The sequence below is a fragment of the Neomonachus schauinslandi genome, chromosome 13 (genome assembly GCF_002201575.2).
Source record: "Neomonachus schauinslandi chromosome 13, ASM220157v2, whole genome shotgun sequence".
Taxonomy (NCBI): Eukaryota; Metazoa; Chordata; class Mammalia; order Carnivora; family Phocidae; genus Neomonachus; species Neomonachus schauinslandi.
The window spans coordinates 24,988,645-24,999,545 of record NC_058415.1 but is presented as its reverse complement, the minus strand read 5'-3'; the positions used below and the strand labels follow the sequence as shown (position 1 = coordinate 24,999,545).

General features: G+C 39.4%; 1 pseudogene; it reads left to right on the top strand.

The window, feature by feature from the left end:
- The first annotated feature begins 4,743 nt into the window (after positions 1-4,743).
- Positions 4,744-5,052, top strand: LOC110569950 (annotated as a pseudogene).
- The last annotated feature ends 5,849 nt before the right edge of the window (positions 5,053-10,901 follow it).

Sequence of the window (10,901 nt, the reverse complement as noted above, 5' to 3'; positions counted from 1 at the left end):
AAGATGGCAGTGGGCATTCAGCGAAGGACGTGGGTTGGCAGAGGATTGAGTTAATTATCCTCTTTGTGACATGTTGTCATCATTGGTCCATGTAAGGTCCTGCTCTTGTTGTATTTTATGTATTTATTCTTTCCGTCTCATTCGTCATTCTCATTTACATGTCCTCCGTTTTTTTCCTCACTCAGTGCTGTTTTTAAATTATCTATTTTAAGTTAAGTTTCCTCACTCAGTGACTGTGTACTACTGGTCAGATGCTTCTAATTACTGCACAGGATTCCATGAGTTGCGCCCTTGACGTTTGATTAACCGTTCTCCAGTGGTGAGCATCTGGATGACGCCCGACTCCACACTCCCACAAATAACGCTGTGATGAGCATGTCTGAACGCAACCACCTTACAGACCTCTATGAGAACTCTCTGGGACATATAACCAAAAGTGGAGCTTCTGGTTATAATGTATACAGATTTCTAATCTGGTTAAGAGCTGCCATATTTCTCCCTAGAATAGCTGCAACAGTCTATGCCCCACACTCCCTCCAGCAATATATAATGGTTCCTATTTTCCCATAGGCTGTGTTAACCACTCTTTTGATGTTTGCCAAACTGATAGGTGCAAAATTATATTCTTTGTTTTAATTTGCATTTACTGATTACTAATGATTTAGAGCACATGTTCATAGACCTGATATAGTCATTTGCTTTCTTCTGTGAATGGCTACTTCTTTCCCCTTTGCGTTTTTTTCTACTTGAGTATTATTTTCTTATTTATCTGCAAGAGTTTCTTGTAGTTTGACAGTGCAAATACTTTCTCCCAGTTTGTCATCTGACTGTTTACTTGGTCCACATTTTATTCATTGGACAGAAATCCTTAATTTTTATATAATCAAATTTCTCTCTCTCCCTCTCTCTCTCTCTCCCCCCCCCCACCCCAACCTCTGCTTTTGTTTTTGCTTTGGCGATTTACTTAAGAAGTACCATTTTCTGTGGACACAAATCTCCAGGATTATCTTAGTTTAATTTTATAGGTTTATCTTTCACATTTAGTTACTTTATGTACCTGCAGTCCCCTTTTGAACATGGTACTAAGTAGGGTCCCAGTTTTCTTTTTCTCCATTTAGTGAGCTTGTTTTCCCAGTACCCTCTCTCCTTTTCCCATTGATTTCTGGGGCCACTTTGATCATATATTAAATTCCCATATAGACAAGGTCTGTCCCTGAATTCTCTGTTCCATTCAATTGATCTATTTATTTTTACACCAGTATCACATATGTTTTTCTTGCTATGGCTTTGTAGTCTGCCTTAATATCTAAATGGATAACTCCTCTTTTTCAAAATTTAGATATTTCCAGAAATTTCTTCCCTATTAATTTTAGAGTAAAGTTATTGAGTATCTCAAAAACTCCAGTTTGATTCTGGATTGGGGTTACATTTTGTAATTATTTTAAACAATTGTCTCATGTCAATTAAATAATTGATTTAAACTAATTTTGAGGTAACAACATTTTAATAAAATTAGGCATCCAGTCTAAAAAAAGAATCACTACCTTAGACAATAGGGAGGGATCAAGGGATCTGGGATAAGAAAGTGGCATGATAGAGGTGTTTGATGAAGATTCATCTACTAGAGGGCAAGATGGAGCACAGCACAGAGAAACGGGAGATCAAGGGGACAGAACAAAACTGCTGTATTCTAGCATGCGTGAGATAATAAAAACCAGGAACATTAGGAATAGTATGAAGGGCAAAAAAGGGGTGGGCATGGAAAAAACTGAGCAGGAGGAATCACCAAACTTGGTGACTGAGTGTTTGTTGAAGAAGGGGGGAGGGAGAAATAACTTCCACTCTCTCACCTAAGGAACTAGAAGAACAACAACAGGAACAGCTAACATGCACTCATCACTGTGGCCTGGCTGCTTCAACAACCATTCCCAGCCATCTTCTTTATTCGTCTCTCCTTACAAAGGGTGGAAAACCAGAAGTAGTCATTACTGGAAATGTTGGGGCGCCTGGGTGGCTCAGTCGGTTAAGCGTCTGCCTTCTGCTCAGGTCATGGTCTCAGGGTCCCCTGCTCCCTGCTCAGTGGGGAGCCTGCTTCTCCCTCTCCTTCTGCACCCCCACCCCCGCTTGTGCACTCTCTCTCACTCTCCCTCTCTCTTGCTCTCTCAAATAAATAAATAAAATCTTGTTTCAAAAAAAGAAAGAACGGTCAAGTCAGAAGCATAGAATATAAAGGATATTCTTTAGAACAGGGAGCCATCTGCATTGAAATAAGAGTTGATTTAGAAGTTATAGAAGTCCCAAATTCTCCTCTTCTTTCTATAAAATGAGTTGAACAGAACCAGATACATAGCAATTCTAGTTTAGCCTGAATAATGATGCTTGGACAGAATGCCTTTGACTATCCAAAAACTGGCTCCCTTGTTAGTGCAGCATCTGAGTGCTGGTTGATGAGTGCATCATTTAAAGGAATGCTGCGAAGTGGGGTCTAGAGCTGCTCTTCACTGCTCACTGCCAGGGAACATCGTTGGCTGTACATGGCAATTCCCCAGTGTAGGCCAGTGCAGAACATGACCTCAATCTTCCAGCTAGCTGCCAGTTTGCAGGCTGTGCTGACCCAGCAAAACTACCTGGAATCTGGAGGAGGGCTTCCAGGGCCACTGACTGTGTCCTGTCACCTTCAACATCAGGGCAGCATGTCCTTAGAAAGAGAATGAATGTTTTTTACCTTCATATCACTGAGGCTCAGAGGAAAAGGGCAGGTGTTCGTGAGGACCAAAGTGGGAGAAGGCAGGGGATTAGGCGACATTCATTCCAAATAATAAAGAGAATGGTAATAATGGTAATAAGAGCTTGCATTTATTGAGCATTGGCCCTGCGCTGAGTGAGTGCCTTTCTTCCATGCATTATCTCACTCAAAGCAAGCTAATCTCTCTCTGGTCTGCTTCTATTTTAACAGAATCACAAGGTGTCTACAGAAAATTGTTGTTAACCACTGAAGGTACGTTGGCACTTGTCAATTTTTGCTTTGTTTTTGTTTTTGTTTTCCACCTTTTCTCAAAGGCCTAACAGAGGTCAGCTGTAACAGTCCACTGATGCCTGTGACACTGTGATAATTCTTGTGCAATGCTGACAACGAGGACAAAAATCAGCCCTGCAGAAAACAGACTGGCCTGCCTGGAGAACAGAGCAGTCACATGTATGAAATAGATACATCTATGAACTGTCAATCACCAACTTTGAAAGATTCATATTTACAGGATCCTAGAAATGGAGCTGACCTAATCCTTACTGATCCTTCTAAATGTTCTGCTGCATTGAAAAAGACTGAAGAAGGGAACGAGGTCTATTATACAATCCAGGTATTGGTCAGAATGTTTTGTCCTTTCCTTGGTGATGAGCTCCAATTAACCCAAATCTGATCTGGACATGCTGATCTTCATCACAAATTACAGATAACACTGGAACAATTTCACTGCCTTTAAATGCTTAAATGTTACAATCACTTAAGCAACTAGAGTACACATATTAAAGCTTTAATTTATAATCCTTTTGCCGAAGCATTTCTGTTAGAATTTAATTTAACATTTCTCTAGACTCACACTCCAAGTCCAATCATCACAATTAATTCCAATCTCCCTAATCAAGGACTCATGTCTTTACTTATTCTCCCTAAAAGTAATGGAGATAATAAATGGATGAATGTCATTACTGTTCGTGACTGTGGTCAGTGGCTCTCAGGTCCTGGGTCTGGGACCATTGCTCTCTGGGAGACTATCTGAAAGTTAAACAACCCTATGTTTAGCTGCTAACAACAACAATAACAAAAAGAAGACTGAAAAAATCACACATCAAGTTTATTACAGAGATGACGATGAGACAGGCTGAATCACTATTGGAGTCAGGAGTCCAAGGCCCCTCATGCCTCATGACTGGCAGCTGCAAAGCGTTCCCTCTGCCAAGCCCATTGGTCAGAGGTCAAGGGGTCACATTCCTGGCACACTGCCTTGGAGAAGTGGCTTGCCCAGCCTGAGTGGCTAAATCCAGGCAGACTGGAATAACACTTGCACATGGGATCTGATCTAGTATCTGAAAGCATACAGACAGGAAAGTAGTCAGCAAGTCCTCTCACAATTTTGCAAAAGTTGGGTGTTTGGGGGGTTTTCTTGTCCCAAATGAGAATGAAGAAAAGAATTCCTTCCTAGACTTCAAACTCCTTGAGGATAAAGATATAATGGAATATCGGCACACAGTAAAAGATGAATAAATGGATGTTGGAATGGAAATTAACTTACATGTCCTATCATGGAATGTGTATAACTACTTGACAAAGTAAGTACTCTTGTCCCCATTTTGCTATGAAGAAACTGAGAAAGGTAAGTTTGGTGACTTGTTTAAAAGTCTCAAAAGCCAGGACTCAAACTCAGGTCTTTCTGGCTGCAAAGTTAATGTTCTTTCCATTACATCATGCTGCTGCATACCACCTGCTTTGCTAAATTAAGAAGAACCCTCCTGCAACTTTTCTAATTATAAAATTTACAAGATGGTTCTATAAATGTAAAACCCCTTCCATCCCATCGTCTTATTCCCTGCAGATGATCACGTTCATTCTTTTATTCATAATGTAGAGGTGAGTCCTCATTAACACTACGCCTTTGTCTCTTCCTATCCTCCCTTCCGTCCCTAGAGTCACACAGAGAGAAGTGACCCTCCTGTGCCAGGTGACAAATTTTCCAGGCTTGAACCATGATCCAATCTGTCCATAACCTCCTGGAGAAGCCTCCACCCCTGGGAAAAGCTGCTTTGACTCAAAGCCTAGACTGGCCATATTTTGGCATTATCTTAGGGTGGAGCTGGTTCCTCCGATTCCTGCTGAGATCCCTAGAGATATTCAGAGCTGTAAAAAAAATCATCACTGGTGCTCAAATTGGCAGTTTCAAATAGCTCACAGTTAAGGAAGCTGTGCTGAATGGTTTGGTGGCCTCTGACGTGTGGATGTGGTTTTGTGTCAGCAAGATCATAGGCATGCATGGCATAATTGGCTATAATGTTTGAAGCCCAATCATTAACAACTGATTATATTTGATTTATTATTTGAGTGTTCTTAGACCATGTGTGACTAGACTGTTATCTGAATAAAATAATGTGTCAAAATCAATGTTTTCTCTATCAAACACTACAATGGAAGGTCACAATTTCTTCTGATATTAAGTTGAGTTATCCTTTGCTTGGATACATTAATATAGCTCTAAATGCATGTCTTTGTTTAGCTTGAAATTGGAAAGGATATATGTAAATATATCAACCTGGTACATGTATATATAAAGATAACATTTTAGTTTGAAGGTTTGAAATATATGATATTGAAGCTTAATTTACAGAAAAGTTGAGGCAAAAGACTTGAGAAAACTGGAACTTGCCATAGTGGGAGAAATAGTAAGACCATGTGCCAAAGTGATATAGTTAAATCATGTCAGTGGTCATGAGAAATAAAATTTGACTATTTCTCTTTGCTAAAATCAGGGAAAGATCCCTTTGTTAACAGCTATGCCTATAAATACTGCGGTACTTCTTGTCAACTTGAATATAGCCTCCCCAAGAAAGAATAGCAGGGTGGTGTTCTAAATATGTATCTTTGTAACAACTTTAACAGTAGGACTGAATGAATGAGAGCCACGACCTACATTTAAGTCTCTTTGATATGTGTTATATCATTAATCTGTCCAGTTTTATGATTTTTAGAAACTATCTTTGCAAAATAAACTATCCTACAGATATTTAAACAGGGTTATAACTTAGTATCGTCCATGAGTCAAAATAGCGTCTTATGTCCTGAAATAAATAAAAGTGATTGGTATCAAAAAATAAATAAATAAATAAAAGAGGTGACCCTTCTCTGTTTCAAGGTGAAAGACTCCCTTTGTGGCCCTCATTCTCATCCATTCTCCGAGGCCTTACTCCATCAATAATTCCCCTACTCTGAGCCGGATTTCATTACATACTCATTCTTTCTTATGTGACTACTTCCTGCCAATGTAATAAATGTTTTGAGGCACTTCTCACTTAAAATACATACACACACAGCCCACCTCCACTCATCAGGCTACTCCTTGAACTACATTCCTGCTCCTCCTTCCTTCCCTTCACTATCAAGTTCCTTTCTCAATGCCTCCATTTCCTCACCATCTAATCATGCAAAAGAAATCTTCTTGATAACCACTGAAGGATCCTATCCAACAGCCTGTTCTCACTTTCCATCTTCCTCAGACTCTCTGCAGCAAGCCACTACCAACAATTCCTGTTGCTTCAGATGATCTGCTCCCCTGATGTTTTATAATGCTGTTCACTCTCACATCGACCTCTCATTCTCTGGTTCTCTTTCTCTTTCTGACCCTAAATGTAAGTACTCCCTTTGGTTGTGTGCACTGCCCACTTCTCTTCTCTCTGCCCTTTCTCTTTTGAGAATTTTATTAATCTTTTCTATCCATCTTCAGTCCTGACTTGCTCCAGTGCACATTTCCAACTGCCTAGTGGACATTTCCATCTACTGTCTTACTGACATCCCAAACTCAGTATACTCAAAATATAGGCATCTTTCCTTTTCATCCATATCCATTTATTATATTGTAATTACTAGTCTCTCAATCATTGTGGAAAAAAAAATTGCAAATGTCTTATGCTACAGAAACCAAATATTAGTCATGGGAGGTACAATATTTATTAGGACTTAATTTATTTTGTTTAAAAAAGGAGTTTTCAAAATTAATGCATACTTTTCTAAAGTAATTAATTCTAAAGTATTACTATCTTCAGTATTATTATAATTTTCTAAAGTATTATTAAAGAATAATCCAAAAATACAAAATAGTATATTATATACAGCAAAAGCTGTACCTACAATTCCCTTTCTTTTTACTTTTTTTTTTTTGTGGCTGACACCATGCATTTATTTATTTTTTTTTTGAAGATTTTTTTTTGTTATGTTAATCCCCATCATTAGTTTTAGATGTAGTGTTCCATGATTCATTGTTTGTGCATAACACCCAGTGCTCCATGCAGAACGTGCCCTCCTCAATACCCATCACGAGGCTAACCCATCCCCTCACCCCCCTTCTCTCTAGAACCCTGTTTGTTTTTCAGAGTCCATCATCTCTCATAGTTCGTCTACCCTCCGATTTCCCCCCCTTCATTCTTCCCCTCCTGCTATCTTCTTCTTCTATTTTTTTTTCCTTAACATATATTGCATTATTTGTTTCAGAGGTACAGATCTGAGATTCAACAGTCTTGCACAATTCACAGCGCTTACCAGAGCACATACCCTCCCCAGTGTCTATCACCCAGTCACCCCATCCCTCCCACCCCACCCCCCACTCCAGCAACCCTCAGTTTATTTCCTACAATTAAGAATTCCTCATATCAGTGAGGTCATATGATATGTGTCTTTCTCTGATTGACTTCTTTCGCTCAGCATAACACCCTCCAGTTCCATCCATGTCGTTGCAAATGGCAAGATCTCATTCCTTTTGATGGCTGCATAATATTCCATTGTGTATATATACCACATCTTCTTTATCCATTCAGCTGTCGATGGACATCTTGGCTCTTTCCACAGTCTGGCTATTGTGGACGTTGCTGCTATAAACATCGGGGTGCACGTACCCTTTCGGATCCCTACTTTTGTATCTTTGGGGTAAATACCCAGTAGTGCAGATGCTGGATCATATGGTAGCTCTATTTTCAACTTTTTGAGGAACCTCCATACTGTTTTCCAGAGTGGCTGCACCAGCTTGCATTCCCACCAACAGTGTAGGAGGGTTCCCCTTTCTCCACATCCCTGCCAACATCTGTCATTTCCTGACTTGTTAATTTTAGCCATTCTGACTGGTGTGAGGTGGTATCTCATTGAGGTTTTCATTTGGATTTCCCTGATGCCGAGCGATATTGAGCACTTTTTCATGTGTCTGTTGGCCATTTGGATGTCTTCTTTGGAAAAATGTCTGTTCATATCTTCTGCCCATTTCTTGATTGGATCATTTGTTCTTTCGGTGTTGAGTTTAAGAAGTTCTTTACAGATTTTGGATACTAGCCCTTTATCTGTAGTGTCATTTGCAAATATCTTCTCCCATTCTGTCAGTTGTCTTTTGGTTTTGTTGACTGTTTCCTTTGCTTTGCAAAAGCTTTTTATCTTGATGAAGTTCCAATAGTTCATTTTTGCCCTTGCTTCCCTTGCGTTTCGCGATGTTTCTAGGAAGAAGTTGCTGCAGCTGAAGTCGAAGAGGTGGCTGCCTGTGCTCTCCTTTAGGATGTTGATGGACTCCTGTCTCACATTGAGGTCTTTCAACCATTTAGAGTCTATTTTTGTGTGTGGTGTAAGGAAATGGTCCAGTTTCATTCTTCTGCATGTGGCTATCCAATTTTCCAAACACCATTTGTTGAAGAGACTGTCTTTTTTCCATTGGACATTCTTTCCTGCTTTGTCAAAGATGAGTTGACCATAGAGTTGAGGGTCCATTTCTGGGCTCTCTATTCTGTTCCATTGATCTATGTATCTGTTTTTGTGCCAGTACCATACTGTCTTGATGATGACAGCTTTGTAATAGAGCTTGAAGTCTGGAATTGTGATGCCGCCAGCTTTGCTTTTCTTTTTCAACATTCCTCTGGCTATTCGGGGTCTTTTCTGGTTCCATACAAATTTTAAGATTATTTGTTCCATTTCTTTGAAAAAAGTGGATGGTATTTTGATGGGGATGGCACTGAATGTGTAGATTGCTCTAGGTAGCATTGACATCTTCACCATATTTGTTCTTCCAATCCATGAGCATGGAACGTTTTTCCATTTCTTTGTGTCTTCCTCAATTTCTTTCATAAGTATTTTATAGTTTTCTGAGTACAGATCCTTTGCCTCTTTGGTTAGATTTATGCCTAGGTATCTTATGGTTTTGGGTGTAATTGTAAATGGGATCAACTCCTTAATTTCTCTTTCTTCTGCCTTGTTGTTGGTGTATAGGAATGCCACTGACTTCTGTGCATTGATTTTATTTCCTGCCACATTACTGAATTCCTGTATGAGTTCTAGCAGTTTTGGGGTGGAGTCTTTTGGGTTTTCCACATAAAGTATCATATCTGCAAAGAGTGAGAGTTTGACTTCTTCTTTGCCAATTTGGATGCCTTTGATTTCTTTTTGTTGTCTGATTGCTGTGGCTAGGACTTCTAATACTATGTTGAATAGCAGTGGTGATAGTGGACATCCCTGCCGCGTTCCTGACTTTAGGGGGAAAGCTCTCAGTTTTTCCCCATTGAGAATGATATTCGCTGTAGGTTTTTCATAGATGGCTTTTATGATACTGAGGTATGTACCCTCTATGCCTATACTCTGAAGAGTTTTGACCAAGAAAGGATGCTGTACTTTGTCAAATGCTTTTTCTGCATCTATTGAGAGGATCATATGATTCTTGTTCTTTCTTTTGTTAATGTATTGTATCACGTTGATTTATTTGCGGATGTTGAACCAGCCTTGCAGCCCAGGGATAAATCCCACTTGGTCGTGGTGAATAATCCTTTTAATGTACTGTTGGATCCTATTGGCTAGTATTTTGGTGAGAATTTTTGCATCCATGTTCATCAGGGACATTGGTCTGTAGTTCTCCTTTTTGATGGGGTCTTTGTCTGCTTTTGGGATCAAGGTAATGCTGGCCTGATAATATGAGCTTGGAAGTTCTCCTTCCATTTCTATTTTTTGGAACAGTTTCAGAAGAATAGGTAATAATTCTTCTTTAAATGTTTGGTAGAATTCCCCTGGGAAGCCATCTGGCCCTGGGCTTTTGTTTGTTGGGAGATTTTTGATGACTGCTTCAATTTCCTTAGTGGTTATAGGTCTGTTCAGGTTTTCTATTTCTTCCTGGTTCAGTTTTGGTAGTTGATACATCTCTAGGAATGCATCCATTTCTTCCAGGCTATCTAATTTGCTGGCATAGAGTTGCTCATAATATGTTCTTAGAATTGTTTGTATTTCTTTGGTGTTGGTTGTGATCTCTCCTCTTTCATTCATGATTTTGTTGATTTGGGTCATTTCTCTTCTCTTTTTGATAAGTCTGGCCAGGGGTTTATCAATCTTGTTAATTCTTTCAAAGAACCAGCTCCTAGTTTCATTGATCTGTTCTACTGTTCTTTTGGTTTCTATTTCATTGATTTCTGCTCTGATCTTTATTATTTCTCTTCTCCTGCTGGGTTTAGGCTTTATTTGCTGTTCTTTCTCCAGCTCCTTTAGGTGTAGGGTTAGGTTGTGTACTTGAGACCTTTCTTGTTTCTTGAGAAAGGCTTGTATTGCTATATACTTTCCTCTTAAGACTGCCTTTGCTGCATCCCAAAGATTTTGAGTAGTTGTGTTTTCATTTTCATTGGTTTCCATGAATTTTTTTAATTCTTCTTTAATTTCCTGGTTGACCCATTCATTCTTCAGTAGGATGCTCTTTACCCTCCATGTATTTGAGTTCTTTCCGACTTTCCTCTTTGATTGAGTTCTAGTTTCAAAGCATTGTGGTCTGAAAATAGGCAGGGAATGATCCCAGTCTTTTGGTACCGGTTGAGACCTGATTTATGACCTAGGATGTGATCTATTCTGGAGAATGTTCCATGGGCACTAGAGAAGAATGTGTATTCTGTTGCTTTGGGATGGAATGTTCTGAATATGTCTGTGAAGTCCATTTGGTCCAGTGTGTCATTTAAAGTCTTTATTTCCTTGTTGATCTTTTGCTTAGACGATCTGTCCGTTTCAGTGAGGGGGGTGTTAAAGTCCCCCACTATTATTGTATTGTTGTCGATGTGTTTCTTTGCTTTTGTTATTAATTGCCTTATATAATTGGCTGCTCCCATGTTAGGGGCATAGATATTTACAATTGTTAGAT